This window comes from Nymphalis io, chromosome 7, assembly GCF_905147045.1.
Source record: "Nymphalis io chromosome 7, ilAglIoxx1.1, whole genome shotgun sequence".
In the NCBI taxonomy this organism is placed as follows: domain Eukaryota; kingdom Metazoa; phylum Arthropoda; class Insecta; order Lepidoptera; family Nymphalidae; genus Nymphalis; species Nymphalis io.
Window position 1 is genome coordinate 4482443 of NC_065894.1, and position 25138 is coordinate 4507580.

A 25138-nucleotide genomic window follows, 5' to 3' on the forward strand; every position below is an offset into this window, starting at 1 on the left:
TGATATTTCTTACAGTGCTAATGTATGGGCGGTGGTGAACATCAGGTGGCTCATTTGCCGGTCTATAAATCTATTTTAAATTTAAAATACATAAAAAATATATTTTGTGTCTTTGTGCAGTCTGTATAAGCTTATTTATGCCGACGAAAATGGATCAGTAATAGCCATCCGAAAGTTGGCAGTGTATACATTTCCGTTATTTGGAAGCACGTAGCCCTTGTTACTCCTACACTAGATCCGGTTGGGTCGAATCTCCCGTCCCATGGATTATGAGTGAAAAAAAAAAGACTGCACTTGTATTTTGTGCCCATAATAGACTTATCAAAAAACTAAGGCCGTTCTAAATGATTCCTGAGATTAAAATCTTAAATTATTTCTTGATAAGTACTCAATAAACTTTACAGTATGTTGTCCTTAGGCCATGCAATCATAAATTAGAGACAATAAGAAACTCTAAAGTTACGTGTCCGGATGACAATATGCCTTAGGAAGTTACAAAATAAATTACGCCACACGATAGGAGTACGATAATTTTAATTCTTGTAAAAAGAAAACTTGAGAAGAAAACATGATTAATATTTTCTTCGGTGCTGATTGCGCTTTGAGCAGAAATATCCGTGACTTAAGGAGGAAGATTTTACACCGTTTTGCTTTTTCATAGAGCTTGTCCAGTAGGCTTATCCAACACCGTTTTCTTAATAAAACAATTTTCTACATCCTCGAACCCTCTGGAAATAGTTGTGTAAACGGCAAGAGAGCTGAGGGGCTAATGCTGACGCCCTAGGAACATTAATAGGACCCATTGTGGAATTCTACATGCGTTGGTATATAAGCTGCATCTTATTTACTCAAACAGCCTTAAGGGCATGTCTATAAAGCTGTTTAGCTAACAAAAATGCTGAAGCGATTATGAACATAATGTAAATTTACATATGAATGTTATCAATAAAATCAAAGTCAAACAATATAAATTTAATCGTAGAATAATTATCGCTATTCACAATTGCCTGTTATGTTATAACATAATTAATAGTAATGTCAAGATAAAGGTATTTTAGAGATTGGCTGGTTTATCGTTTCCAGTTATAACTTTATTGCTCTAAGTTAAGCTCAGGTTTAATATATCCACTAAAGGTTTAGTTTCCAAGATATGGCTATATATTATTACCAACCGTAATGATGAACTCGTCAACGCCATATATTAAATGATTCTATGAATAAAGAAATGATTTATGATTCTGTAGACGGATATAAATAATATAAAGTGGTTAATGTGCGTATGTTAAGATTAGTCGTAATTACAAGTTGCTACTGTTATAATCGATGTCATATTGGAAAATAGATGTGTTGTGCCCTGATGTGCGCTGCTTGGATATACTAAGGTAAATATAGAAATCTTCGGCTCATTGGGGCTCAATCGAAATAAAAATATACTTAATTCAGTTGATCTCTTACAATATTTCTAAGAGAACTATAAAACTACGCGAGAAAAGCGGTTATTCTTAAGGTTAAGAAAATTTATTATTATTCATTTGAGAATTATGTAATCATATATATATAAACGAGCTTTCGTTTTTCAATTGTATTTTATATTAATAATATTTATTGCTCTAAAATACTTAATTTTAGAGCAATAAATATTATGAGTACATATATTTTTAAACAATAATAGTAATACCTGTTTTTAAGGGATTACTAATATCCCTATTTACCCCTCCAATTTAGTTTACAGCTTCTGTTGGGAGTGGGAACAGCAAAGGGTTAGGATCGAACGTGCAACTCTTACGTCTCTAGGTGGTCCGTAAACCATTGCTCTTAGGGGATGTGGATAAGTGTTAAGTATATAATAATTCTTCAACTTCAAGCTTGGGGTATACCAAATTTTATTAAAATCAGTTTTGTGGTTTAGCCGTGACAGGATAACAAGCAGACAATACAATATCAGTAAAGATTAGTATATATAATATATAAGTACATAATACATTAGTTGTGCCAGTTGCAGATAAAAAAGGGTGGCTAGATATTAAGCAGTAGATCCCGAGGTCCTAGATTTAAGCTCAGGTCGGACTGACATATAGTTATTAGGTTTTTCTCCCGTAGGTTCTTAGTAGTAGCGAGGAGGCTAGAAGTTGGAAGAGTGTATACTCCCGTTCCTCGGAAAGCACATTACGCCATTGGTCCTGCGCCTAAACTCTTTTTTGGTATTTTCTGAATACCGTCTTATTAAATTTTGAGAGTTAGGGAATAGAGAGTGCATCTGTATCCTGTCAATATGTCCTACATAGTTGGCTAATCTCTCTGGCGGCGGCATAAAGACAAATGTTGTATATCTAGAATCTAGTTCTACGTATTATCCATTCGTCTAAGAACAAGGTATTTTATTTGGATTGTTAAATGCGTTTTTAGTCTTAATAAATCTAGTCCACAAGAAAAATCCGCTATTGTTGAGCTAAACATAATTAGAAACTATTTTATTTATATTATTTTACAATAATTTTGTAAAATTATTCATTCATTTTGAATCAAGAGTCTTCATTTTCCTTTTAGTATTTTGATATAAGCCAATTTAACTAAAGGTCATTTCTACGGTACTTGCAATATGACATGTGTCTTTTAGTCGCTCACCTTTGATAAATTAAAAATTAACGGAAAAAAGAGATTTTTCGTCGACAAGTAAAAAATTAAAATGTAAAAGTTCAGAGCACAAAAATTGCGTTATTTAAAAAAAATCTTAATTAGACACTTACGACATTTAAAATAAAATGATAAATATCAATCTAGATTTTATTAATAAGTTCTTACTTGATTTAAATTTAATACATTTTATTGATTTTCTTCTTCATTTAGTTTACAAATAGATAAATTTGCAGAGGGAAAGATATAGCGCAACTTATATTCAGAACCTACCTTGTTAACCTAAAAATGACCTACTAATACTGCGGTGCGGTCTCCAACGTCCATAGGTCTCAATAGCTACGCGCATTGCCCATTGCCACATAACGTTCAGAATTTATTCAACTATTTAAATAGTGTCGTTCGCCAAATGTGGTGGAATTTTACCCCAAGTGGCTTATATAATTCGATATTCAGAAAAATATAAATGGAAACGAAAAATTTTGCTGTCTTCAGATATAAATTTTAAGTTATATAATACTCAGCACTTTAAAAATTACTTTTCAAAATTAGATCCTTTAAAAGTGTGAATTTTGGTAATTAATGATGCAGTCTAAAAAACCGATTGAAGAAACGTATTGAAGAAATGTAATGCTCAGAAATCACATACGCCGAAAGGATATTATACATTATAAGTATAGTTTTGTTTATGTTATAGGTAGGTAGGCGGACGGGCAATTGGGCCACTTGATGCTAAGTGGTCACCACCGCTCATAGACATTGGCGATGTACAAAATGGGAACTACGACGTTGTCCCTTTTTCCTGTAGTTATACTGGCTAACTCACCCTTATAGCCGAAACGTTACTATGTATTGTTGTTTAGCGGTAGAACATCTGATGAGCGAGTGGTACCTACCCAGGCACAGAGCACTACCATCTAGTAAAATTGCTTTATATTTACTCATTTATTTTGGAAATTCGTGCGAATATAAGAAACGTTGATAGATAGATATAAAGAGTGAAGTTAAAGTTAATCCGTTAATTGTCGTTGTGTTTTGTGCCAATTTTTGTAAAGATAATAAAGCAAAAAATATCATTGTAATAGATGAGATTAACAGTCTGTATTCATTTAAAACGCATTGTTCGTTTTTCTGATACTTTGAAGGTTACTTTGTTTTCGTACTGTAATGGTAATTCGACTAATGAACGTTTTAAAGCACGTAACTCTAATTATTTTTTTGTAATTTGATATCGGTTTCTACGTTAATTTAATCTCTTAATCAAAATTCAGTTTAAACTGTATGAGAGTTGGACTTAACTTCAAATATACATACATATGTATATCTACACAATTCTACTCATTCCCTTTTCATAAATAGACATAGGTTCTCTTATAAGGCTTAATAAATATAAGAGAAAGAAGATTTTGATGTAAAATTAGTAAATACTTTGTGTATATCAGCTTAGGTTATTGAAATTTTCAGATTGTATGTAAAATTGTGGCTCCTGACATCTTCTATAGATTTGCTGTGTATATTGATAGAGTTGAAATTAAATGCCAAACATTATTCATCTCGCTACTTTATTTAATAATATGTCTATGTTCTTTGTTGCTAGTGCTTCAGTGGTATTTTTGTACTTATTTACTATATAGACGGTAATTATGATTTAATAAATTTAATTAAATTTATAGGTATTATATTTTCATATTCATATATATTAAGTAGTCGTGATAGTTTCACATCGAAGGCCGTGAAAAAGACTAGGGAAGAGGCGTCGGCGTTATACGCGCTTGCTCCGGTGAGACCGTAAGCGCCACCGTGGCTAGGTGAGTTCCTGTACCTCGGAAACCCCCCTTAAGAACGGAGTCCCGGACGGATTGCCGGCCAACCGTCGAGACTTCACGAAGAGATATAATGGGTACGGAGTACGTTTTTAGTGGGTATTTACACTTTCCCCCACATGGGGAAACGCGTAAATGTGATTTACCAGCTTGGTGGACTCGTGAGACTCTCTTATCTAACACAAACATAATGTTGTGCGTACTACTTTGCCCTAACCCGAGTCGCGTAGTAAAATTATAGCTGCAAAATTACTTATGAGGAGAAGACGCTTTTGCCGAGCTGTGGGTCATTTCCAGGCTGATTTATAACTTACTATATATCAGAAATTATGTGCCAGCCAAAATATCTACACTTATTTAAAAGTAGTGTTGATGACACCTTCGATTTTTGAAATAATAATTATTGTTTTTACTTAATTTTTAATAGTGTAATATTTTATAATTTTAAAAATAAGCAATTTAATTGTTTTCTTTTTTTCCTTTTAATATTTTTAAATAAATTAAAGTATTATATATTTATAGTATAAGAAAAATAATAAATTATACTTCATTTAGACTTAAAAAGATAATAAAATTAATATATATTTATATTATATAACATAGATAGACGAGCTGGCAAATGGACCACCTGATGATAAATGAAAGTGAAAGTCAAAAATCTTTATTCAATATAGAAGCGTTACACTTGCTTATTGATTGTCATAAATCTACCAACGCTTCGGAAAAAATACCTTAGACCTGAGAAGAACCGGCGAAAGAAACTCAGCGGATTTTTTTTATATATCATCATTTACCATTGCAAGTAACAACAATAGTAGGATAATATATTTTTTTAATTTGAAATGACCTGAAGGCGATCGTTTTACTCAAGGTGTGCAATCATTTAAAAAGTCATTGGTTGTGTAATATCATTAAGCAGCTTGAGTTAAAGCTCGTAACCGCAAAGCGAGGGGGATACACGCAAAAAAAAGAGAGCCTTTAATAAAGTCGTCAAGTCATGCAAGAAAGCTATGCAAAAGTCACGCTTCGATCACATTAGTCGAAAAGGGAACAAATTGGTTTCGTACCCCTCGGGTAGCAAAGCGTATTGGTCCCTAGCTAAATCGGTTGAAGCGAACTTTTGTCGGCCCTCACTGCCTCCCCTTCAGAAGCCTGACGGGACGCTAACTGACACCGCCGAAGAGAAGGCAAACCTGTTTGCATTTTTATTTCCGGAGTCTTCATGTCTTGACGCTGGGATTCCTCCAGCAACACCTAGCACCAACACTTATATGATTAATGTACGCAATCGGCAAAAGGAAGTTCGCAAAATGCTAACCAGTCTAGACGTGACGAAGGCTAGCGGACCTGATGGCATTCCAGCAATTGTCCTGAAGAGCTGTGCGCCTGAACTGTCTCTTATCCTGACGCCTCTCTCTTGAGACTGGACAAGTGCCTAAGTCCTGGAAACTTGCTAACGTGCAACCCGTGCCTAAAAGGGTAGTCGTGCTGACCCTGCCATTTACAGACCTATCTCGGTTACGTCCATTTTGTGCAAGACAATGGAACGTATCCTTAATACTAGGCTCCTGACGTACCTGCAATGCCAATGACTTTCTCAGTGACCGACAGTACGGGTTTCGCCAAAACCGGTCCACTGATGATCCTTTGGTGTTCACACACATCAAGAAACACGGGGAGGTACTTGCTGTTTCTTTGAATATGTCGAAAGCCTTTGATAGGGTTTGGCATGATGGCCTTATCAGCCAGCTTCCTGCTTATGGCCGGCCTGCTAGCCTGTGTGCGTGGATTTCAGACTTCCTGAGGAACAGATCGTTACGAGTTGTGATTGATGGCCACTCGTCGGATCAAATGGCTATAAATGCCGGTGTTCCCCAGGGGTCAGTGCTCTCAGCGACACTATTTCTGCTCCACATTAATGATCTGCTGATGTCCGGTATCCATGGGCACGCAGATGATTGCACAGTTGTCGATAGCTAGAAATCCAATGCGCGAGCTAGTGAGGCCCAAATCTAGGCCCAGAGAGAAGGCTCGGAAAATATGCTCAGGAATTACACGAACTGATTCCTCCCGCCCCCTTTTTACTATCGAACGGCCAGGCAAATGCGACCAAAGCGTCATAGGTACACAATGGAAATTCCCCGCCTAAGTATGAAGTCAACGGTCAAACGCTGGCCTATTAAGTGTAAAAAAAAGTTATACTTGTTCTTGGTGTTAACAGTATGTACGTCACAAGTCACAGTCGTTACCACTGCCCATAGAAATTAGCGCCATTGCTCCACCAAACTTGGGAACAGAGTCGTTATGTTTCTTTTGCCTGTATTTGTACTGGCTTACACACCCTACCAACCAAAACACAACAATATTAAGTATTCCTGTCATCCACGAAGTATCACCAAGTAATTCAGAAATTGATAATTTAAACCTATTTTAGAAAATGATTGTAAAAAAAGTTATTTAAAATTTTGAACATTGACATATGATTTATCAAGTACCCTGGGCATGCGCTCGTATCCGTGTAAATACAAAATGTATGACGTTGAACCAAGTGTAGCAAGTTGATACAGTTGGCATGGCAAGTGTTCGCTAAAAACCCATAACAGTAGCGTTGTTTTTGGTACACGGTGCACATTACTGTATTCCTACTCCCAACAAGTTCCAAAAAGAGAAGAAAATACCTACATTTACCATATAAGTGGGATCGATATCACGAGCTCTGCAATAATAGAAATATTAAGTGAAAAAACTTTAACTAGTAGACCGCCAGACATAACAAAACATATGTATCTTTCTTTTATTTTGACTGAATTTAATTTTATAATTAATATTCATTTTTTAATTACAATCATCTTTTTATAAAAATAAAATATATTTCGTTTATTTTTCATATGATAAAACAATATATAGCTAATAAACTTATATGATTTATAAATTTTTGCATGAGAACGTGTCGTGAACAACCTTTTGTTTTTAAGAAGTTTATATTATTTCATTGTTATAAAAGTGATTAAGATGAATCGTTTTTTAAATAACAATGGAATTATATTTTGTTATGTAGCAAAAATATACAAAGTTTACCTGTAAATTTCCTTTTGGTCTAATGCCTCTTCTTTCGTTTGATGAGATAGATAGATTTTTATCTATCACTAGCCAGTTTCCTCAAGATGCTTTTTGCTCCACCGAGCATTGAATAAATAATTATAAACAAATTTAGTACATGAAAATTCGTGGTTGTTCAGGTGTTATAACAAAATGGCTAATTCGGCTCAAAAAAAAAACAAATTAAAATGATTATTGCTAATGTAAAAAGACCGAGATTTGTGTGTGATCAAGTGTATGGTCTTATAATTTTTAATATTGGTACATGTTATGATGACTCAGAATATCAAAGAGCTGGTTGTTCGTTCTATGCAGCTATCTCAAACATTTTTCTAAATATTTTTCTAGTATTGCAGATGTTTTAATCTGCTCTTTCTCATCATAAGTTACAGCTATATGGAAATTAACAGCACAGATGATGTTTTATTTGAGACCAAAAACTGTATATTCTATAATTATTTTTGTTTGTATGCGATTCTATCTGTGTATTATTCATATTCCCACACAGCTATAAAAAATCTTATAACTTGAAAATCGCGACACGAAACGCATGTACCAACATATGTAATGTATGTATATAGGTAAAAAACATAAATATAAAGTTTTACTTTTCATAATACATAGAATAATTGTATCGCAGAGACTAACATTTTCGGAAATTCTGTACCATATTTTAATATACGAAGTGCAGCCAAACTAATCGCTCCAAAAATATAGATAATTTCAAATATTTATAAAGGTGAAGATGAATATTGATAATTGGCAATTTTGAGTACGATAAGTATTATTTTCTTAAAAAATAACCTTCGATTGCTATTGTAAAGACAACCAAAATAACAAGATTATGTTTTCCGTTCGTTTTTTCGAATGAATAAGCATGGAAGAATACATAATTGTAATGAAAACCAGTTCTATCAATAGTTCTAGGAAATAATTAAATAAAATCGTATCTCATCGTTTTAATGAAAATAAAAGTTTGATTTACGGCGGTAATTGATTCTGAGATCTGAGTAATGATACCTTTTGAGTTGATAAAAAAATCACTCAATATTTCTCTATTAAGTAACATTTGTTTAACTCGCGGATTAAATTCTAATTGCAAATTGCATTTCAAAATTATTAATTAACTGTGTTTGTTATTTCATCCGCTTTAAATAGTTTAGGTCAAATGTTATCTATTTATCCATAATTATTATGGTAAGTTTTTGAGGTAGGGCGCCATGTTCATTTTTTACATTACCGACCAGCGAGTATATATTATTATAAAAACAAACAAAACATTGTTGAAAGATTTCAAAATAGAATTAAATGGGTATTTAAAAAAATAAGAAATATTAATAATAAATTTTTTTTTTTAATTATAAATTATCTGAATAAAAAGCAACTGCAGATTTTAGAAGGTTTATCTAGCATTTTATATTTTATTGTTGTTTGTATAACTTCATGTTATATCATGGCATCTGTTGGTAATGCAAAAACTAGGAATCAATCGCAGCAGGAGTCATGAAAAATATAATTGGTCGAGATAGATGATATTTTTTATGGATTCGGGAAAAAAATAACTTTTTTGAATGTCGTCGAAATGGTTATCGGAACTTTTTAATTTAAAGTTAATGTAGTAATTTAGAGGAATAGTGTTATATTTAAATTAAGACATATGTATCAAGAACTGCTTATAACTTTTAACATAATCATTAATAATTTTCAAACAATGATTGTATTATAATCTTTCAAGATTAGTCTTGCCACAGTTATCGAAAACCAAACATGCATAATAACATAAATCAGAGAAAAACGTGTAGACTATGATGCATAAAACATCTCCATTCTGGTCATTTAAAAAATATATACTTTTATTTGTTTGCTAAATACTTAAGTATTTTACACAACGAGTATTGTCATCGATTTGTATTACATTATTAATTTGTAAATAAATAGCTTGCGTTTTGTAATCTAATATAAAGAACCTGATTAACGAGCGAGCCATAAGCTTGCGGTAAAATATACGGCTGGTTCGTTCCTGAATCACGAGCGAATCTATTGTTCTCTGAAGATTGTTAAAGCAACATGATTGCTTAGATTTTTTTTTCTAAATTCATTGTAAAATGAAATACTATATTATTCAGGAATAGATATGAAGGAAAAAGAAAAGCGTTTTAGAGATTCAAGGTTTGAATTTGAAAACTCTGTTGTGAAATTCTAAATTCTATTCCCATCGTGCCCAAAGGTTAAATACCTTTGGGCACGATGGGAATAGAATTTGCAACGTTTTTTGATAAATAACGTAACGTAACGAAAAAAACTTTTTTTTGAAGAGTATAGAGTTCCAAGTCCTGTTTTATATATGTATTCAGTATTAAAAAAAGGTAAAAGATAAGTGAACATTCTGTTTCCAATACCAATTCAGATGAATTGTACCATAGAATATTAATTTAGATTTCAAAGCTACACAATGCCCTGCAGTATTATTAATGGTATATATATATACAGATACATACAGACTAGTATTTTTGTATTAAAGGCGCTTTCAGTTCGTGCCATTCAGAGCGTAAACACCCCACAAGCTTACTATTCACCCCGATCCCCATACCCCAGTATTGAGTACAGTAGTAATCATGAAGCTGTAGGTATGTAAATTTATTTTGTTTTATCTGATCAGATAAAAACTGCCGCCGTTTACCTCATATCTAAAGTTATAATTATTACATTTAATGTACGATATAGTATACATTTATATTTGACTAACTACCCGCCCAGCTTCACATGGATAGATGATAAAAAAAATATTTTGAATACGATTTGCATAAATTTCGCGCCTACATCGCGAAAGGAGTAATTATGTAAAATTCAAGTTAATTGGAAATACAGTTTCCGTGATCTCGTAATTTGTCAGTGATATTTCGTTTATTATCGTGAAATATTGTTGCAGTTGATCGGGACCGTTTTAGAATCTAATGTACTTCTGTGTGCTGCTTCAAGTGCCAACTTTGGTTTTGTGGCTAGCTTATAAGAATGTAGATTCCGAGATCCGGGCATCGAATATCAGGGCAAAAAAAGTTATTAAGTTTTTCTGTAAAGTCTTTGTCTATTTATCGTCGGCCATGTCGCATTTCCATAAAGAGTCCATAATATCTTCTGCGCAGTCGGCTTGTTACTGAGGTCGGTGACCTGTCTGTCTGTCTGTCCGTAAATACTGCCAGAAATTTAAAGAAATAGTTCTTACTCTGTCAAGACCTCTGTTATATATAAATGCTTTTACCTAATCTGAGGCTCTATTCATGTGTGTGTGTGTGTGTTAATTTTCCTGAAATAATCTTATCTCCACTGAAGTATTACGTACTAGCTTGGTGGTAATATTCTACGGCCCGAGAACAATACTTAGTATTTCTTAGGTTGTGTTCCGGTTTGAAGGGTGAGTTAGCCAGAATAACTATAGGCACAAGTGACATAACAGCTAAGGTCCCACAGTACCAATATCTATGCTCGGTTGTATTCACCTACTATCGTGTGTCCCATATACCATTCTGTTCATCTATTTTAAATTTTAGAAATATGGTCCGTGAATCTTACTTATCTTTTATTTGGATTAATCTTATTTTTTATGTGCCTGCATATTTTTAATCTTATGACTATACAAATTTTATATATTATCGGTGTCATATTGTGAATTTTTTAATATTTACGACTATTTCATTGAATCGACATGTTGTATGCCTATGTCTTCTTCGAAGAGGTGTAATTATCTTTCAAACCGAAATGCAGCAATACTTAAAATTTATTTACTTTAGTTATAACTGATAAGTGTGCGGTACCAACTTAGACTTGCACAAAACCACCATCACTAAAATTGTAAAGTTTCCACAGCCAATATGTTGCTAAAAAAAGTACAATAACAGTAAACATAACGTTAACTTTACATTGCTGGGCTTACGCTTCCTTTCTTTTTAAGAAAAAAAAGGTGAAGGTGAACAGCTGTTCCACCACGCTGCTGTCACGGGGCAATCGCTATATATTTAATTGTATTGTGTGTAATATATAATTGTATTGTGTGTAATTCACTTTTCACACAAGAGATTATTTTTTTGGATATCGTAATATACATTTGTAATACTAATCTGAACAGACCTCCATTGATCAGACCTCGAGTTTACAGTCTTGTTAGTATGAAATTTGAATTGTTAAAAAACGTGAATTGTTTTGAAAAACAAGTTAAGTTCCGGCTATTTACAAAATGCATAACTGTTTCGTCCTTAAAAATATTACAGATAAACAGAAATTCAATTATAATTTTATTACTCGTGAACACAATTTTTACTCTTATTTAAAATTTTAAATATATTGATATTTTGACGTTTAGTGTCTATTGTTATTTCTTATAGTGCTGCATGAGATTTTCAATTTTATTAGTACATGCTTTCTCGTGACGTTTACGAAGGTGAGACTTCAATTAAATGAGATGACCTATTGTCAATTCAAATGACAGTGCCCGATTCTGCCTCACCGCATTCGCTCATGTACAAACAATACACATTAATAAAAAAAAAAATGTGAAAAAAGGAATTGATTTAACATTTCTTGTTTTGCAAGCGAAAGTTGATGCATTTTTTTCAACAGCTGATCGGGAAACGTTTTATTCCTTAAAATATTTTTTTTATACGAGTTATTTGAATAAATGGTTTAAATGACTAAATGTTAAAATTAACGATTTAAACATTTTTATTTTATAGAATAGGAAGGCGGACGAGCATATGGGCTACCTGATGGTAGTCACCAACGTACATGGATATAAGCATTGTAAGAAATGTTAACCATCGTTTACATCACCAATGCGTCACCAACCTTGGGAACTAAGATGTTATGTCCCTTGTGCCTGTAATTACACTGGCTCACTCACCCTTCACACCGGAACACAACAATACGAAGTACTGCTGTTTTGCGGTAGAATATCTGATGAGTGAGTGGTAACTACCCAGACGAGCTTGCACAAAGCTCTACCACCAGTATTTATAATATTGATTTTAAGGCAACATTTTATGCATAACACTAGTCTAGTAGTGTGTGTCACTAGTCTAGTAATGTTGTCTTAAAATCAATATTATGTTCGAATTCGCGCGTTTTGTAATGAAACGTTATATTGACAGACGGAATTTATTTATTATTGTCAATTTGGTTCATAAAGTCATTTAGGATGACGCAGGTACGTGCCGAACACGACTGTTTTGTTAAATACCACACGACACGGGATAGTATGCCATGAACACTACATTATTGCCCTGATAGAGTGGACTAAGTGGGGGCCTCAGCGCAATGCCCTGGTGGACATCGTCAACGGGAACTCTCGCTAAGTGTGACAAACGTTATGCTCGAGAGCGAGAGTTGCTTGTCAGAGATGGTTTACTTCTGTGAAAGTGTTATGTCCTAGAAGAAGGTCGTGGAGCAAAGAGCGTGATGAGGATGCTGCTGTGACCCACTTCGCCAAAGAAAAATGGGGAGAAGCCTCAGGCACTTTGAGCACCTTTTCCCTTCGCCTAGCTCTAGGGTTCTCAGCGGCCCGAGATACCTCCAATCTAAATATTTAACTTTGAGTTTAAAGGGTTCACTTACATTTTATTTTATTAAAGACTCATTGATATTTTGATTGGCGCGGATTTATTATGTACATAACAGAAATATTCATAATCTAAAATCTACATTAACTCAAAATTAAATTTATATTATACACCAATTGCCAAATGTTCAAAAAACAAACCAAAAATCGCATGAAAAAAGAAAAAAAGCGGCAACTTTTTCATGCTCTTTTTGTTTTTAAAAGAGTAATAATTTAAAAGTACTCATATTTTTTGTAGTAAATGCGTGTTACATGCCAGAACTCTTATTAATCAATCATATTAATAAAATAATTTTAAGAGTAATAGAAAATACTTCCATATCCAACATCAATAGAAACGAGTACAAGGTTTTAAACGCGTTGATGTAAATTTAATAAAAATAACATACTTGTTAATTTCCTTTTGTGGCAATCCAGACATTCGAAAGGTCGAAAGTACCGTTAGTTGACATTAGATAACTTTTATAAGTAATTCATACTACTAACATAAAATAAAAACGCATTTAGTTCGTTGTCTGCCATTTCGCAAAAAATATTATTATTAAATAATAAAAAAAAGCTTCTAAGCTGTTTTAATGAGTTAAATGTTGTAAAAAATTATACGTCAATTTAAAAAATATGAATTGTTCATTTATTCATACATCTATTCATATATTTTTTTAATCTATACGTTAAAAAGAAAGATTGTTCTATATTCAAACATAGTTAATTTAAAACAAGAATTAAAACATAATTAATGTACAGGCTTACGAAGTCGCCGTTTAGTCTAGAGATTTAATCCTAGGACATATAACTGTCTTGTTTCATCAATACATGGAAATAACCTTAGTTAAATGTTTAATAGAAACATTTGAAGAAAAACAGGATAGGCGTGTCCTATGTCATTACCGATATTGAGCCGAGTTGGCCCTTAACCCATGATTGCGGGTTCAAATTTGGGCAAACACCACCGAATTGGAGCTAGGAGCAGCGTGCTGGAATAAATGCCAAAACTGTCTCCTCAGAAGAGGCCCTAACTCAACAATGGAACATTTAAAGGCCGTTACTTACTTACTTTTGTTCATTATTGTTTATAATTTATACAACAATAACCAATTAACCAAAAGAAGATTTTAAACACTTTTCGAAGTACTTAATAATAATATTTATGGATGGATATTATATGATCATTATTGTGAAAACGTTATTTATTGCAAATCAATTTTAAAAAAGACAAGACAATTGATTGTTAATGTTTCGCTTGACCAGCGAGAAACGATATTGTATGTTTGTAGATGACATGCGATTATATAAGATTTATCTTTCGTTCGCGTGATACGAATTCGCAAACACCACGCAAAACTTACGTCACGTGGCTGAGTATTTTGCATATCGCTGATGTAAAAGTAATTAGTTTAATCGTAACAAATTAAAAATTATATATTTTTAAACAATTGAAATGTAAAGTAAATATCCCGCGCTTCTCTAATGCGGGTTGCTTTGATGTCTTTTTTTTAAGAGGCTGACGAGCATATGGGCTACCGAATGGTAAGTGGTTACCAACGCTAATAGACATTGGCATTGTAAGAAATATTAACTATCGCTTATCGCCAATGCGCCACCAACCATGGGAACTAAGATGTTATATCCCTTGTGCCTGTAATTACACAGGCTCACTCAACCTGTTATTTTGCGGTAGAATATTGGGTGAGTGGGTGGTACCTACCTAGACGAGCTTGCACAAACCAGTAATGAATGGATGGATACGTGGAGTTATCAGATACAAGCAATTTCCTGACGATATATCCATTGCAAAATCATCGGCTGATGTCCCTTTGAATTTAAAAGGTATAGCCAAAAATTGTAAGTTTCTAAACTAAAAATGTAAATTTATAAGTATTGCTTACTATATATAAGTAATTTTTCTCTATTTTTTTGTTTTTTATCCGCCTTATGTAATTGGTTTAATCACTTAGAAGTCTAGAAGTGGTTGTAAATTGACTTGGAAGATATTGTAATTATTTTTATTACATTTAGGTCATGTTAATATTAAAAGTATACAATGCAATGTCGTTCTTCTAAATTATATGCTTACATTTTTTTTATTTATGGTAATATTCGCAAAGATATAATTACCGTAAACCTTACCGAGACATACTAGGAGCGTTAATGTCATAATTGGCAGGCGTTGGCAGCACCTTGGCTAGCCATTGATATGATTTATATTAATTAAATGGCCTTGGATATTGTCGTTGAAGGCTTACCTATTATTGTCTTTGTTCATTATTAACATAGTATTTCAAACGGTCTACAATTATTTTATACAGATAATTATTTATCAATAAATATTTTAAAAATTCTGTACGTAACCATCCTCAATTCACATATATATTATTTTGTCGCGTATCCTTTAAATATTATAATTATTGTAGTCAATATCGAATATCACTGTCTGACATTTCACGATTGGATATTACGTCGTAATTCGAGCTTATTGATTAGTTAAATTAGTTCCGCATGTTTCCTCGAATGCACTGCTTATTTGGGACTAATATTATTAATATTATAAACGCGAAAGTTTCTGAGGATGGATAGAAGGATATTTCTTACTCTTTCGCGCAAAAAGGACAGACCGGGTATGGATGTTATTTTAAACGAGATAGCTTATACCCTGACTTAACATATAGGCTACGTTATATATGCTTCTCTCACTACATACGCAAACATAGCCGTTGGTGTGAGCTGGTATACTATAGTTTAATATAATTGATGATGAAAAATATTTTATTTTAGACAACACTCATCTGAGTGATATATTTTTTATAAAACAATCATCAGATGAGAATATCGTATTTAGACTAGCAGAAGAAGTTAAAATAATTTATTGTTATATATGTAGTTATTACTATTGGAGAAACATTTAATTAAAAGAAATAGGAACAGCTCGTTCACTATAATTTAAGACGATATGCACTTACATAAATCCCTATTGCTATAATATATATTATTTTTACCAAGATATATAATTAATAAAACTAGTTTAATTGTTGTACATAACCGGAACACAACAATACAAAATGTAATTGCTTAGTATTAAAATACATACTTTGTATTAGGTACATAAGGTGACTTTATGTAAAGTAGTGATAAAGCATTTATCAAAATATGTGTACAAGTATTTTCATTAAAACAGATAAATTATGTAAACTAAAAGGAAGAGATTGGTGGTAGTAGGACCCTGGTGGTAGAATGGTAGAAGGTTGTAGTTAATACTGTACTCCCGTCACTTTCTAAAACATCAAGGTTTCTAGAAGAAAGCTACAGCCTTCCTATGGATGCTCTGAGGGGCCTCTGATCGTAAAAAAGGTCTCGTCTGACTTTGCGGAACAAGAACTCCCTCACCCTATTCAACGGGGTGCACACTTCCAGCGTATGTTTGGTGGTGCCCCAGTCGACACTTTGATCTTATCCAGGCAGCGAAGGTCGCAGGACGGCTCCGACAACGTGTTTGCGACTGAACCGTTCTTCGCTGTGGTTGCGCCATAGGGAATTATCTAACCTTACCTTTTTTTACGCTTGAAAAACGCGTTATTCTTTTCCCCCACGGACAGTAGGGGGGTATATGTGGGGCTCGCCGGTGTCCAAGGCGCGGAGTGCGCCTCGAACATCGGAATACCAACTAAAAAATCAGTGGTACCCTTTCCGTCTTGACGAGGGGAGGAGCGCTTGCGCATGCTACCGTGTATAATCTGACCTTAACCTAAGTTAACCTTAACCTAAGCTGGCTTAAGTAAGGTCATTTTGGCGTTTAACAGCACAGTAATAAAAAAGCTATAACTTTCGAAAAAAACTACTCAAAATGCCGCACGAACAATGTCAAAAACGTAAAAAAAATGTATATACTCGTACACATATATACAGACATACATACATGCATACTCATTTTTTGTGCCAGTTGTATAAAAAATGTGATAGGATTTTTAAAACTAAGTTCGGGCTCATGGAAAAGGATTTTCTTGTGGTCACTTTTACAGAAATCGATAAAGGATATTAAGGTTTTAAGGTTTAATTTGAGGAAGAGTTTTTTGTTCATTAACCTTTACGCACTAAATGTAGTACCAAAACACTATGGTACTGATCAGGTGGCCCATTTCAAATGAAGTAGAAATAATATATTACACATATAAAAAATATTGTCTTTTTTCATTTACATTTGTCCATATTGATAAAAAATGATCTCGATGCGAATTCCGGAAGATACAATCAGCATAAATTACTTTTGTTGTCTCACGAAAGTGCCTTGTCCTTTAAACAAAGGAAGTAAATGTCATTCAGAAGTCATAGGATATCTTATCTTAACATGTTTTATCTATATACATTATCTGATGTAAGAAAAATTGTGTATTTTAATTCAATAATTAAAATTATTTTCCTTTTTTAACCTTCGAATAGTTTTTTTTAGTTCATATACAAAATTCATTAAATATTTACAAAAAAAAAAACAACTTACTACAATTAAGACAAAATGCATTAAATGATAACGTAAATTGAGTTTTAAGATTTATTAAGTACTACACAAATGCTTGAGGTAAGTGTGAAGTTGTTAGCAATTTAGCAATTTTAGATAATATAAAGTTTTAGCCAGTATATGCTTCTCAAAAAGAGAACTCAACTTTAAACGACGTTATAACTTCTTTGTAACTATCACGATGATCTTTTACTGCGCCTATACTCTCTTCAGACATGTCGGATTGCCGTTCCATCGGATTATAAGAGTGAGGGAATCGAGTGTACACAGTGTAGTGTGTGTGTTTGCGCACACACTTAAAACTGTAACATATGTAGGATATTTCTCGATAAACCGTTATATACTTGACGCTGCTCTGATTTAATTATTGTTATTACCGATTGATATTATATGGTTATTTAAAGAATATTAGCAATTACTTATCTCAAAGAGTGGTATTATTATTATTTTCCAGTTAAACTTGTAGCGGAGAGTAAACGAAAACCGAATCTTAAATTCTGACGTCGCTAGGCACAACGTATACCATTGAGTTGTTAATTAAAATGTCCTTTTGACTAATATTGGTCATAGCACCAATGTTCAATGGTGACATAGAAGTAATTATTGTCCACAACTGTGTGATAAATGTTTGTGTATGAAATAGTGAATGAATAGTGTTTCTTTCTCTCTTTGGATTGGCATTGTATACGCACGGCAGACCTTTTGTACTATCCATGGCATAATAATAAAATACGGTAAACAATTATTGGCTACAGGGAACCAAAAGCAGACTCTATGCCTGAAAGCATTCTTAAGCAGTCAATCTTTAGGAAAAACACACATATACATTTATACATAAACGTAATATATAGTTTTAACTGCATTATTGGATCCCTATACCAACACGATGACGAAGACAGCGGTGATTTATTATTTAATATCCATTTATTTTAAATAATTGGTTCAGTAACGGCCTTCCTTTAAATGTTGCTTAACGGCTGTTTAATTAAACACTGATTTAACTCTTTGCTCTCAGCTTGTTTAACTAATCGCTCACTAAATAACGCTTGTAAGCAAGGCTGTTAGTCTTTACGAGGAACTCCAGAGTAAATATTTAATGACATATATTGTATACCAATGTAGCCGCATGATATAGGTATCAAAATATTTTTGTTTATTATAATTATTTTAACATTCGCGCATTCCATCCCGTCCCTCTTTATGCATCTCTTTTTATATAATCATTGTTATAAAATTAATAATAATATGTAATTAAATAAGTTTAATAAACATTTGTAGTATCAAATTTGTTTCACATCTAATCTTCAATACCACGTAATGTGGCGCACTTGAAATTATTGTATAATTTACAACCTTGGCCTACACTATCGATGACTCTGACGTATGAATACTCAATGTATCTCCTCCAGGTTAAACTAAACTTTGTAACAATTAACGCCTGAACTTGAACCTGGTCATAGATAATTAATATTTAAATATAAAAATATTTAAAAAAAGAATTGCGTTTGCACCACCGTTCACGTAATAGAAGTGAAACTTTTAAAAATATAGAGCTCTCTTTCTCTTTCTCTCTACGTTATATCTTTCTTCCCTCTCGTGTAACAAAATGTGTCTAACGTGATGCGGTTGTTTCATTTTTTGCCGCGGTACTTTGGTGGCGCGGATGAGCTAGTGATGCTTTTCCTTTGAAAAATTCTACAATATATCGATGCAGCCTTTAAAGCATTCTAATCTGAAGCTAACCCATCTTTCATTTGTCTGGAAGAATTGCAAAGGTATCGACATTATTTTATTTTTTTTAAATAAGCAATGTTGTAGCAGAAAATTGATCCATCAACTCTGAATTCTCTATAACCGAATGAATGAAATCCTTTCTATTTTTTAGGATTAAAGGTGTGCGAGCCTCACACATATCCCTGTGGTACCCGGGTGGATCATTTCGGACGCCATGAACTCGGCTACCGCAAAAGTTCTGGTCGTGAATATCGCCATGGATCTCTTAATGACATACTTCGTCAAGCTTTGGCGCAGCATCGATTCGTACTACTTTGGAACCGAATGGTTTAAGCAGAGACTTACCATCAGATAAGAGACCCGATGGAGCAACATTAGTGCCATCGTCAATGAGACGTGTTCTTGTGTGGGATGCAAATGCTTAGAAACGCTGGTAGTATCTCATATCAAGAATATGTCTCGTAAAACCAGTACAGGCGCGAAAGCTGCTCAAATACTCAAGCGCCGTCTATAAATATGAATATGAAATTGCGGGCCTGGATTTTGAAACATTAGGTCGTCTGGATACTACAAAAATTCCAAAAAAGATCTATCTAAGAAACTGGTCCACACTTCTGGTGACCCAAGAGCTGGCGCTTATTTAGCCCAAAGGCTGAGTCTAGCGGTGCAAATAGGCAATAGTGCCAGCGCCTTGGGTACAATGCCACAGGACAATCTTTTAGAAGGCGTGTTTTTGATAAAAATTTGTAATGCGTATTTTGTTTTTTTTTTTTATATATATTATAAAAAGGACTGTACATAATATTAAATTAAATAATTTATACTGTAAACTTATAAATTAAAAATATATAATTGATGTCTAATGTGAAATTCTTAGATTCATTATTTAAAAAAAAGGCATGGATTTCCTGAAGTATGCACCCAATCCTGCCTTCAATTAATTATACACAATGAATTCTGCAACTGCTCAAACTCTGCAACAACTGCTCTTTAATAAAATTGTAAGTATCGTTACCACGAAATAAATATATCCAATTAGTTAGTAATGTGTCAGAAAATGACACTTTATCGTTTAATTTGCGCGGAACAATGTCCTTCAGTAAGCCTTTAATTTATTATTCGTTACAAAATAATGTTACAACTTTTATCTTTAGATAAAAGAGACCGCTTCGACGTTCCAAACCGCAGTTTGCAATTTTTATTTTCGTTATTTATATTTTTTGTCTTCTTATACTTACAATTTTGTATATAAAAATAATTAATAAATACACTAGACATTCCAGCATCGGTATTCCCGTCAAACAAATATTTGTGGGTAATGAAACGGACTTGAACCCGGAGATAAATTCTATTATTACAATAAGCATTTATACGTAAGAGGTAAATACTGCTTATTAATCTCATTAATTAAACATAGGAACAATTGCGTTTCAAATTCGCATAAGAATAACCTATTACGTCCGGGTTTAATTATAATGCTTGCTTCCTATTTGTCATAATAATAATAATAATATCCGGGGACATTTTTCACACACGGCCATCTGATCCCTAATTAAGGTTGTGCAGAGCTTGTACTATGGAAACCAGGCAACTGATATACTACAAATACTATTTTTCTTTTGTAAATACATACTTATATAGATAATTACACCCAGACTCAGAACAAACAGATATGTTCATGCACACAAACGTCTGTCTTGGGTGGGAATCGAACCCACAACCTTCGGCGTGAAAGGCAAGCATCCACCAACCACGCCAACTGGCTCGTCAAATTAAATTATTATTAAATAAACATATATTTTTTTAAAGCACGAAAAAATTATTTAATTAAGTAATTATATGTCTCCTGACTGAATAGCAGCCACGCTAGCCGAGCTCAGAAGAATTCATAAATTGTAAGAAAACACAGTGGCACACTGTTCCCTTACTCTAATAATCCGATGAGACCAGAGCTCAGGCGCAAGACCAACGCCTTAAGATGCTTCTCAAGGCACGGGAGACACTACAAACTCTCTTTCAGCTCTATGGTACCATACCAGAGAAATGCAATTCCAATTCAACGGAGAAAGTATGCCAACACCTTTAGGTATTATATATTAGGTATAGGCATTAGGTATCGTGCCACCTTTGTCCACGCGGTCATGATTTATGCTATTTATCAGTTATTTTTTATTTTAATTAATATTTTATTCAGCCCTTAAAGTAAATTGATCAAAATAGACAGTCATATTAGTACATACAACTCTAGTATACTAAATTCCACTTCAAATATTACATTATATTATGTCATGTATTTTATCAATTTGAAAAAAAAGTATATATAGGAATGTTAAGAGTAAGTTAGCTCAAGTAAATTAATTACAATAATTAATTCTATTTTGTACAGAAAATTGTTAAAATATGCGAAACGTAACATCAAACTTAAAAAGGGTGAAAGAAACCTTACACATATTGCGTATTCATATAATTTAATAATCCACATAAAAATTCGCATTTTGACAATACTTGTTTTTAATTAATACCTACGTCATAAATTCATTACATTGTCAGTAAAATCTGTCCCTTACTTTCAAATTTTATTTTATTATTACTGTTCATTAAAATATTATAATAAGTAAATAAAAAAAAACGAATATGTAGCTTAATACTGTAGAAATGTCGTATATTATGAAATATACAAAAGTCGTAATAAAATCAATTCGATAGAATCGTAGCATCTTATATTACTTGCATGCCATTACGGCCAAACATTCATAACCTTCACTTTATACATTTTCAATAACTCTCTTATTTATTTTAAGATGAATTTCCGATTTCATATAGGATTTTTTTTAAATATAATATAAATATATAATAAGTTTTAAGGTTTCCGAGTATAATTTTGTATTAAATCATTTCTCACGTGTACTCAGGAGATAAACGTCAGGTCTCACACTCTAACCTACAAAAAAAAGCTTAAAAACTAAATTGATCAACAATATCGCGTTAAATGACGTCAGAACATATCCTTTTAATTATTGGGGGATAAAAATATTTATCGTTAAATAAATAATTAAGTATTAATAATTTCAGATTCAATTTAACGACATATTTGCATTTATTTGAAATTACGTAAAATATATAAACAAAAAAATCAAGTTAAGTCTTTATCCATCTTAACGTAGATGACAATTTGTAAGAATAAAAACTTTGTGATTAATTACGATAAGTAAATAATGATCATTCGTGCAGACTAAGCGCTGGCATAATTAAACAAATTAAGTACCGACAGCCTAACTCAGGAAAGGACACAAAAGAATTACGCTTTAAATTTATATAACAGATCATATTACATTGGTTTTTTAATTTCATAAGACTCACATAGGCATTTTAAAGCCAGCCATATTTTGTTGCTATTGAAGCGTTCCTCTCTAAATAATAAAGTAATAATCAAAAATTGAGCCAAAATCATTGTATGTTTGTTGTTGCGATTAGAATGCGAATATTATATACTAAATATAAAGTAAAAAAAATCTTATTTTTAGATTCATGGTACAAATAATGCAAAAAGTAATGTAAAGTAACAGAATGCAGTGCAGCAGTAAAGAGATCCCCTAGCAGTTCCCACTGCTAGGGGATCTCTTTACAAAAATAAGATTTTTTTACCCCGAGAAACCCCCTAGCATTTGGAGGCCCGAGGATACGGGCCAACCGTCGAGACGGGACGGTAGTATGCGCAAGCGATCCCGTGACAAGATAGAGTGGGTATCGCTGGTTTTTTAATGGGTATTCTGGCCTGGCCTTCTTTCCTTTTAAGTAGGAGGCTTGGAGTTTATTCTTCCACTCTGCTCGAATGTGGATTGGTTGATACACATGTGGCTAATTTTTATGCGACACATGCAGGTCCTTGCGATGTTTTCCTTCACTGCCAAGCACGAGATGAATTATATACAAAATCGGGCAAGCGAGTTTGAATCATTCATTGTTTGAGATTCACGGGTTCAATACACTGGGCCTACTCGGCTCAAATAATGCAAGTGTTTTTATGTTTGTATGTTGTTTAAATACTTTCTATTATAAATTATAATATTAACTTTTGCGAGAACACATATCAAAATAAACAATAAAAGAGAATGTATAGAACACCAATTTCGATTTTTTTTTGTCAGCGTAATTTTAGGCCACTTTAGAAATGAAGGTCAATATTGACGCATTTTAAAATGAAAAACCGAATCACTACGGAAAAGGTTTATTTAAAAAATATATCGTATTCTTATTATTATATATTATTTAAAATAATGACATCTTTAACATACTTGAGTTTTTTCTGTACGATAATGTAGAATCAACAGCCACTTTCTTTTGTCATCTTGTTCTTGTTGTTGTTTCTGTCCTACTAGAAAAGGGGCAAGATCTTTTTCAAGGATCCGCATACTATTTAGTAATAAAATATAATATATACACACCCTAGTTTATTTAGTAAGACGTTCTGAAACAAGAAATTGGTCAACGATGGGTGAGACGAGGCTAAGCGGCCTGTTCTTGCCCCGTGTTCATAGGAATCAACCGTATGTGCTTTTCTTTCTCGCTGGAAATACACATTTACTTGTTTCCCCCACATGATGTGGGGGGGGGGGTGTATGTAATATCAGAATACCCATTAAAAAACCAGCGGTACACACTCTGTCTTGTCACAGAATCGCTTGCGCATACTACCGTGCCGTCTCGACGGTTGGCCCGCATTTGCGGGCCTCCAAATCCTAGGGGGTTCTCGGGGTACAGAGACGCACTAGCTCCGGCGAAACTCACGGCGGGAGACGAAGATGTGCATAGTGCCGATGTCGTCTCCCCGGTCTTCTTCAGCGAAGCGCGTCAGCGAAGGCAGTCTCCTCACGTTTCCGCTCCGCAGCCTCTATCTGTGACATGACATTTTTGCAGAAGGAGACCATTTCAATCCAGCACCTCTCGCTACCAAGCATAGCATTTATCACGCTCGGCAGCGAGAGGTCTCCACCGATTAAGGATGCCAGGGAAGGGCGCTGAGGCCCCCAAGCGGCACACTCCGTCAGAGTGTGGCATGCCGTGTCTGTAGGCGCACCAAGCTCGTGGCAGTAGGGCATTACCTCCTGACTGATATTTCATTCAGTTACTTACCGAAACACCCACTTCCGGTAAGCACCTGAGTCAGTCTGAAGGTCAGTTAAGGTGGCACCATTTCTCGTTACCCAGCGACTCAAGTGGGGGCGGATCGCCTCCACTGTCGTCAGGCCTGCTGATGGGGACCTTAGATCCTCCTCCCACCTGTGAATCCGGGCTTGCTAGGCGAGAGTCCTGTTCGCAGTCCTCCTGCAACCCTGGACGGTCACCACGTGACATCACTTTCGCCGGGAACCGGTACACTTCTGCGAGCACTTCCGCCTGGAGTTCCCAAGCGGATCGCTCGCGAGAAGTGTCACCGCCGTGCACAAAACCGTACAATATCCGCGTATCACCCTCACCGCTATGATTCTCTGCGACCTTGGCAAGAGAGTCTTGTTCCGAGCGGTGAGAGCGTCCAGCCAGATGGGCGCACCGTACAGTGCCATGGACCGCACGACACCGGCGTATAATTGCAGGAATGGCGTTTCCGACCCTCGTACATTTGGTAGGAGCCGGCCTAAGGCAGCAGCAGTGTTGATGAGCTTCGGGCCAAGTTGGACAAAATGCTGCCCGTAGCTATCTTCCGTCCAGGGTCAGGCCCAGATACTTCACGTG

At 34.1% G+C, this 25138-nt stretch overlaps 1 protein-coding gene and 1 long non-coding RNA gene across 2 annotated transcripts in view; one reads left to right on the forward strand and one right to left on the reverse strand.

Annotated features, from left to right (window-relative positions):
* The window catches only part of LOC126769618 (arylalkylamine N-acetyltransferase 1), an 82872-nt gene that overhangs the window by 44901 nt on the left and 12833 nt on the right, over positions 1-25138 (reverse strand). The window lies entirely within an intron of this gene.
* On the forward strand, positions 1309-20153 carry LOC126769656 (uncharacterized). Its single transcript, XR_007669409.1, has 3 exons — positions 1309-1382; positions 19344-19446; positions 19557-20153. It is a non-coding gene; the product is annotated as an uncharacterized LOC126769656 (long non-coding RNA).